General features: G+C 43.9%; 1 long non-coding RNA gene across 1 annotated transcript; it reads left to right on the top strand.

Annotated features, from left to right (window-relative positions):
* Positions 1 to 675: 675 nt before the first annotated feature.
* On the top strand, positions 676 to 7,722 carry LOC108643976. The gene is made up of 3 exons (XR_001923077.2): positions 676 to 825; positions 2,082 to 2,141; positions 7,623 to 7,722. It is a non-coding gene; the product is annotated as an uncharacterized LOC108643976 (long non-coding RNA).
* Positions 7,723 to 7,982: the final 260 nt, after the last annotated feature.

Raw genomic sequence — 7,982 nt, 5'->3', positions numbered from 1 at the left:
TTTCACCTGATTACTTACTTTAAAAAATTTAGATGTCTGGTCAACACAGCTGTCTGCATCAGTGCAAAAAGCTAAAAAGTACTAATCTGAACCTAAAATATATGGGATGAGCCTTCCAACCTTTCCACTGACTGGAGACTCACAGGTGATTGGCTTCGAACAGACATCTAAGATTGGCTTTGAATAAACATCTAAGACTCATCAATAGACTCTTGGATGGAGAGAACTGGGTGAACACCCAGTTTAATGCCAACCCAATTTCTTCAGAGGCTCTTTAGAGATGGAATTCACCCCTAAAATCCCAGAATAAATCAGCTGGAGCAGACGTGTCTGGGCTACGTGAGAGCTCCAACGCGTTTTCCCGCAGAGCCATCGGGATGTTCCGACCCTGGAGCCATAAAATGGTGGTTTTTTAGATTAGAGCTGCAATTTAATTAGAGCTGATTTCCAGGAACGCTGATAGTGCTCCTGGCTCTGCCAGGTCCCATTCAAAGGTCGTGTTCCCCAGCTGGCTCTTTGGTGCCATTCGGGTTAAACTGACACCGTTCTGGCCAGTCAGGGATCCCCAAACCTCGAGGGTGCTGCAGCCCTGCGTGGTTATTTATGGGGCTGTGTCCTAGTCCAGTGGTGACAATGCAAAGGGGAAGCTGAAGATGAAAAATTGCCTTCTCAGATGGCCCAGATTAGATTTTCCACGGTGCTGTTGCAGTTTCCACTCTGCCCAAGTGACTCAACACCACCTTTGCCATCCCTCTTTCCTGTCTCCCACAACACAGCTCCCAGACTTTTCCCTGAAGTGACCTGGGCCTCCTTCCACTCCTCCTGGTAAGTGACATGGAATTCTCTCCTCTGACCCCCTGAATCTCCCACAGAACCATCCCAGCCCTCTTGGCCTCCAAACTTTTCCTTCTGCTCCTTCAGTGTCTTAAATCAATAAGAAGGACGGGGCTCAAAGAAAGATTGTCACCTTCCCTCCTCCACTCCTTCACCTGTGAACCTGTTTTTCCAGACTCCTGGATGCAACACCTGAAAGTCCCCATCTGAGACTCTTTCCTGACCCTCCAGGATCAGCACAACCTGGAGATGCTCAACCAGGGACTTCTGCAACTTGTAAAATAGCTGCCACTTGAGCTCTCAGGGCTCAATTTTGGCCATTCTTGATGTCTTGGGACATTCTTCATGGCTTTTTCCTATACAATGGCTACTTTTTCCTGATTATTTTCCCCTGACTATTTTCCCTTTATCACTTTCCTCTTCCTGTAGTCAGTATAAATTTAATTTTTTTGTGTTTCGTGCCCAAATGTGACTGTCAGAGATGATTTAGTTTAAAACAAGTTGTTTTTTTTTTAGTAAACAGAGACTGAAACTTTTTTAAACTTGATTATGACTATTTTTGGCCAGAGATTTGCTGGTAGAGTCAATCAAATCGACAAAAAAAAAATTCATTTTGTGTTTCTAGGGAAAAAAATTTGGCTTTTGGGGAAAGGCAAGTGAGCAGAACTCCTTGAACTTCTTGTTGTGTTACTGAGCTTGCAAATAAAGTATTTTAGCAACTTTACCCAGAAACCTGCAATGCTAATTCTTCTATTTCATTATTTTTTTTTTTGGAAACCTGGTCCATCAAAGGATGGTCAAAATCCTGCCTGGATATTCCATGGAGAGACAAAATGTGTCCAGAAGATTGATATTCTAAATTTCCAGTAGATATCTAATGTCACTAAAAAGAAACATCCTTTGGAGATGTGGTTCTTTCCAGTGGTTTTCCAGGAAGTTTCCATGACCAGTTCAGAGTGAAGAAAGTTCTGTGACATTCAGGAAATGTTCTTAACATGAGTTGGGTTTGGTGTTGACATCCTGTTGATACCCTGCTGATCCCTCTTTTCCTACAGAAAAGGTCTGGAATATGTTTGGCTGCATCTGCTATTTAAAACCATGTGATTAATTAAAGTTCCCCCCTGTAGCTTAATTTACTTTGCACACTTCCAGGATTTTTTTCCATTCCCTCTTCCCATCCCTGTGCCCTCCAGCAGACAATTTTACCAGGTTCCTCTTGCTTCTCCAATATTTCCATCTTCAAACAGAAAATTCCTGCACCAAGACAATGATTCCTAGGAAAGGACAAGAGAACTTTGTGTACCAAGGTATTGCACACAAAAAAACTGTCCAAAAGTGTTGATTTTTGGTTTTAAAATGAAGTAATTCCATGTTCTTGTCTCGTTCTCAAGGTGTCCTCTCCATCCAAGTCCCATCCATGCAGATCCCATAGTTTTTCACTGAGCTTTCCCCATCATTTCCTTCTAGGATTGCTTGAAAATGCTTTTCCAGCTTGTTTCCTCCCAAAAGGCTTTGTATTCTCAAAGAAATTAAAGATTTAGCAATAACGAATTCAGAATATTGTAGGAGGTGCCCAAGTGGGATTAATTTTTCGTTTCGTTATTTTATGTGAAACACATGAGACAAAACTTCATTTTCTTGGCTCACAGGAAAGCCTTTGTGTTTTGAAGCAGAAACATTTATATCAGAGTATGCTGGAAAACAGCAAGCATTGATTTGCCTCCCCTGTAAAAGAGAAGCAGCTTCAACCTTTTTGCTCCCTAAAATAATATTTTCTCCTTCCTCCTCACTTCCATTCTTGAAATGGCCTCGGTATGAAATTCCCAGTGCCAGTGGAATTCCTGAAGTGCTCATTCCTTTATTAAACAGCTGCCTAGAGTTGGTCAGACCTCAGTGACAATTCACCATCGGAATCTTTACCGAGGAAAACACGAAGGAAACAACTTCACCTCACCTGTGGGAATTAGGAATTGAGAATGTGCTTCTCTGAGACAAATCCTTTATTAGCTCCAAAACCGAGTATTGAATTATTCCTTTTGATCACCTGAATATTGAAATATTCCTTTGGATCACCTGAGGCCCTGCAGGAGAAGGCAGAGGAATTGTCAAAGCACTGCTGGGGAAAAAAAAAAATGCTGAGAGTGTCGATTGTGGTCCTTTGACCTTCTCTGGAAATGTCATAGAATCATAGAATCAGCTGGGTTGGAAGGGACCTCCGAGATCATCCAGTCCAACCCTTGATCCAACCCCGCCGTGGTTCCCAGCCCATGGCACTGATGCCACATCCAGTCTGTCCTTAAACACCTCCAGGGATGGAGAATCCCCCACTTCCCTGGGCAGCCCATTCCAATGGCTGAGCACCCTCTCTGCAAAGAAATTCTTCCTAATATCCAACCTAACCCTCCCCTGGCACAGCTGCAGACCCAGCCCTCTTGTCTTGCTGATGGTTGCCTGGGAAAAGAGACCAACCCCCCCTGGCTCCCCCCTCCTGGCAGGGAGTTGCAGAGAGTGAGGAGGTCTCCCCTGAGCCTCCTCTTCTCCAGGCTGAGCCCCCCCAGCTCCCTCAGCCTCTCCTCACAGCACTTGTGCTCCAGTCCCTTCCCCAGCCTTGTTGCTCTTCCCTGGCCCTGCTCCAGCCCCTCCATGTCCTTCCTGAGCTGAGGGCCCAGAACTGGACACAGCACTCCAGGGGTGGCCTCCCCAGCGCTGAGTCCAGGGGCAGAATCACTTCCCTGGCCCTGTTGGCCACCCTGTTCCTGAGCCAGGCCAGGATCCATTGGCCCTCTTGTCCCCCTGGGCACACTCTGGCTCCTGTTCAGCTCCCTGTCCATCCCCACTCCCAGCTCCCTTCCTGCCTGGCTGCTCTCCAGCCCCTCTGGCCCAGCCTGGAGCTGCCGGGGGTTGTTGTGGCCCAAGGGCAGGACCCGGCCCTTGGCCTGCTTGAACCCCATGATCCTTCATTCCTCTTCCCCACCAACTGCCTGGGCTTCAGGGTAGTCCCACACTGAGTGACTTCCCAGCTGTGACACCTCAGCACTGATGTGTCCAGGTCGTTTTCCTCATGAGGAGGAAACTAAAGGAGCACAGACACAGGCACTGGAAAAAGCAGCAGCACCTCCCGAATTCCCACCAACCACTTCCCACTGCGGTCGTGGCTGGATCCATCGGGGAAAAGCTCCACCTTCCAGCCAACTCCTGGCTCAGCCTGACCCCACCTTCATGTCCAAGACCTAATAAGATCAACCTGAAATTCTTCACACTGGGGTGGATTCCAGCCAGGATCTCCAACCCCTTAAATTCCCTTTGGACAATTGTAACACACCCCATCATTAGAGATTTACACTCAGGGTGTGTTGGGACCTTGTGTGGGGTCAGGGTTGATGTGGAGAAGCTCATCTGTGCCCAAAGTCAGCTCTGGGAGGTGGGATAAAGGTTGTCCAGAGCTGAGTTTCTCCCTTCACATCTGGATTAGAACCTTAAACTTAGAGCAGGACTGAAATTTCCCCCAAAACACCCCACCAGTGTTAATTTTAGACAAGCTTTTAATTTTAGACAGTGCATGTAAGATATGCTTTCCTTTCCTAGAAAGTCTCAGTGTGAGCTGAACTCATGGGAATAGCAAAACTCACCCCTGGGAGTGATAATTGATTTATTTCATAAATTCTAATGGACCAGGGCTGGTGGCACCACCTTTTAATTCGACCCCTGCTGGGAAGTCAATGTTCAAATTCTCACTGAACCAGAATTCACAGATCTGCATTGTTTTAGAGATATTTTATTTCACCTTTATTGCACTTCCCCCCCCTTCTTATAATTAAAAACTCTAATTTTTCTCATTCTTTTTTTCTCTCTCTGTAGCAAAATTCTGTCTTTTATGAGGCTTTTTTTTGATGTGTGAAAGGATCTTGGTTGGAGCTCCTGAAATTGCTTCAATAATGACACTAAAAAGACAAATTTTAGCAGACTTCTTCTGCCTAAGGAAGCTCGATTTGGCTTTTGGTGTTCAGAACCAGGTGAAGGCTGAGCAGATGAACACCAGGACCTTTCTACTTTGTGGTTTGGGATGAACTTGGAACACCAATAACATAAATCCAGAGCACTTTTGCCGGTGGAACTGTAATCTGAAAAAAGAAAATGGATGCATGGAAATCATATTCCCCCCCTGTCTTTCACATGCACCCTCTCAATACTCTTTTATTCAAGAGTTTTTAACTCTTGACCTCATGGCAAATTCATCCCTCATTTAATGCTTAAGATGTTTAGACCATTAGGTAAAAGCAGCATTGTTATTTAGGTTACGTGTCGAAAGTCAGAGTGCCTGGAAAGAATTTTGCTCTGTGGTTTCCAGGCTGACTCCAGAAAATTAGAATTGCAGGGAGGCTCTCCGTGGAGTTCAAGTTAAAATGAAAAAAAAAAAAGAAATCCCAACCCCAAATCCAGACTGAAGCAAAGCTTAACAGCAGGAGGAATCAGTGCAAAGGTTTCAAAATTTTCGCTTCACTTCATCAAAATCTGTCATTTCCTAAAGGAAACCGGGCAGGTTAATTGTGCAAAATATATATGTATAAATATATATATATGTATTTCATGTATATGTGTGTATATATGTGTATGTGTGTGTACATATTAATTTTTCCCCTGTTCTTCTTCATATCAGACTTCACCATATGGCACTAAACCCATCATTTAATGTGGAATTATGGAGCTAATGGAATGTGGAGAATGAGGTCTTGCTTTCCTATTGGTCACCAGGCTCCCCCTTTAGCTGCTGGGGGAAGACCAAACTTATAAACACCGGTCTGTGACCATAGAAACCCCCAAAAGCTCAACTTTTCAAATTGCATCACATTAAAATCATTGGCTTGATTTTTATTTTATTTTTTTTTTTCTATACGTTACACAGGAGGAAAAAAAAAAATGCCTGGCATGTGTGTTCGAATATATTGTCCAAACCTATATATTGTGGTTCAAAAACGTACCAATCACATAATTCATCCTGGGGAGAGATGCCAGTTTATTTCTCCATTCAGTCATGGCTGAAATACAAGTAAAATTCGGATCAAAAAGCTCTTTTATCAGCGAAATTTTTAATTTATTCCCAGCTTTGGTGCTCAATCTCACTGTGCTTTTCCCGTCCACTTTTCTAACTCTCTGCACACACATGTGTGTATTTTGGAACACCCACTCCTTGCTCAAAAAAGGGCTGTACCCAAAGTCACATTGTCCCCCTGCCCACCTGAGATTTGAGAATATTTTTCCTTCTATCCAGATGCAATTTCCCTTTCTGGAACTTGTGGCTCCTCATCCTTCTCCTACACCTCTGAGTATCTGCATTTCCTACACCAATCCTGTTTCTGGAGTGGAATTCTGAAATTTGTTCCCTTTTCCTATGCCTTCCCCAATACCATTTCCTCCCAAACCTAATTCCTTACTCAAATAAAGCTCAAGTTGGTAAATCCGAGCCTTTCTGTTTATCAATATTTTATAGAAATAACTTTCTTTTCCTTTCCTTCTCTCACACCTACCAGTGACTTTCTATATATCTTGACATTTTTGCCTTCAAGTGGCCCATCTGGTTGGATACATCACAAGGAATTCATCAAGCAAAAATGTGAAGATGATCCACTTTTCCCATAAGAAACCTCAAATCTGACTTTGCATCGCCGCCCCTAGAACTAATTCTTTCTACAAGCCCTTATTATGTCCCCAGCTCTCATCCAGCTTCTTAACACTCATCCTTTTCCAAATTTGATTGATGTCCCAGCATCCATGGTTTGCTCAAAGAGGGTCTTTCTGTTGAATACAAAAAAAATTCATCTATGGATGAATCTTCATCAAGATCTTCCTCTTTCTGCCTCTTTGTCTGATTTTCGTGCCTATTAGCCACATAATCGTTTGATGAATCTTCATCAAGATCTTCCTCTTTCTGCCTCTTTGTCTGATTTTCATGCCTGTTAGTCACATAATTGTCTCCTTTCTTTTATATTTGAACATTAGATATCTCTTCTTAAGCCTAAACCAGCCTTACTTTCAGTGCCTATAAAAATCTACTCTTAGCTCTGGTCAAACAAGGTCTTTGGAAACTTGGTCCAAATGCCACGAGAAACTCCACGATGTTTCCACTGATTTCTGCAGGCTCTGGGTTAAAGTTCCCATTTAGAACTCTTCTGATAAGGCATTGATCAATAATTCTTTACCCTCACTATCATCACAGCCCTGATCAGTTATTTATTGGGATTCATGTCTGGTGCTACGTGACCACGGCCAAGGTTCAGCTCCTGGAGCGACCTGGAAAAATGCACAATAAGACACAGACTTTGCCCCTTTGGAGAAGTTATGAACTGAGTCAAGAGCTCAGACAATGAAACAGAGCCTTTCCAATGTCGACTTTATGGTCAGGGACTTGTCTAACACCCTGTGGACCTTGAATAAGCCCTGGAACAGCAGAACACGGAGCTGTTGTTCCAATAGGAATGCTCATTCACCCACCTTTATTTTTGGCATGAGAGAAGAGAAGCCCAAGGAGATAAAGTGCCAGTTGGAAAACTTGATGCCAGTAGAAATTCTATGCTCATTTCAAGTCTATTCTATGCTCATTTCAAGTCTATTCTATGCTCATTTCAAGTCTATTTTCATTTCAAGCAGTAAAGTGCAGGTCCTTGGAGCTTTTGTAGCCAATGGAAATTATGCTCGAGCACATTATGATTGGGGAATATCCATAAAGTTGCCTAATTTTTTACTTTGGAATGGGATGAATTGCACCCAACACCACCCATATTTTTGCCTAGAACTCTGCTGACTACAAAGGGAGCCCAGAATGACTCATTTCAGTGGAGGTGTCCAAATTAAATGCCAGCACTGCCTGATGAACTCTACCTCCCCCTCTTCAGTGCATGTTTGAAGCCTGAAGCTTTCCAGACCTGGTGGTTTGCCACCGAAAAAACCCAAAGTGGCCCAGAGAAGCAGCACCAGCTTCTCTCAGGGACAAAATTTCCTCCCTCTGATCGTGTTGCAAACGAGTTCTGCCTCAGAGGCTCGGGGCACAAAGAACAAAAAGGGATTTGAGCAGCCGGGCGGTGGGAGAAGGGCCGTGGAGGGAGGAGGGGGTTGGAATGGGAAAGGGCAGAAACAGTTTTAAATATTTGGAA

The sequence above is a fragment of the Manacus vitellinus genome, unplaced genomic scaffold (genome assembly GCF_001715985.3).
Source record: "Manacus vitellinus isolate BGI_N305 unplaced genomic scaffold, ASM171598v3 scaffold_78_pilon, whole genome shotgun sequence".
In the NCBI taxonomy this organism is placed as follows: domain Eukaryota; kingdom Metazoa; phylum Chordata; class Aves; order Passeriformes; family Pipridae; genus Manacus; species Manacus vitellinus.
The sequence above is the reverse complement of the archived record's forward strand: the minus strand, read 5'-3'. Positions and strand labels throughout refer to the sequence as shown.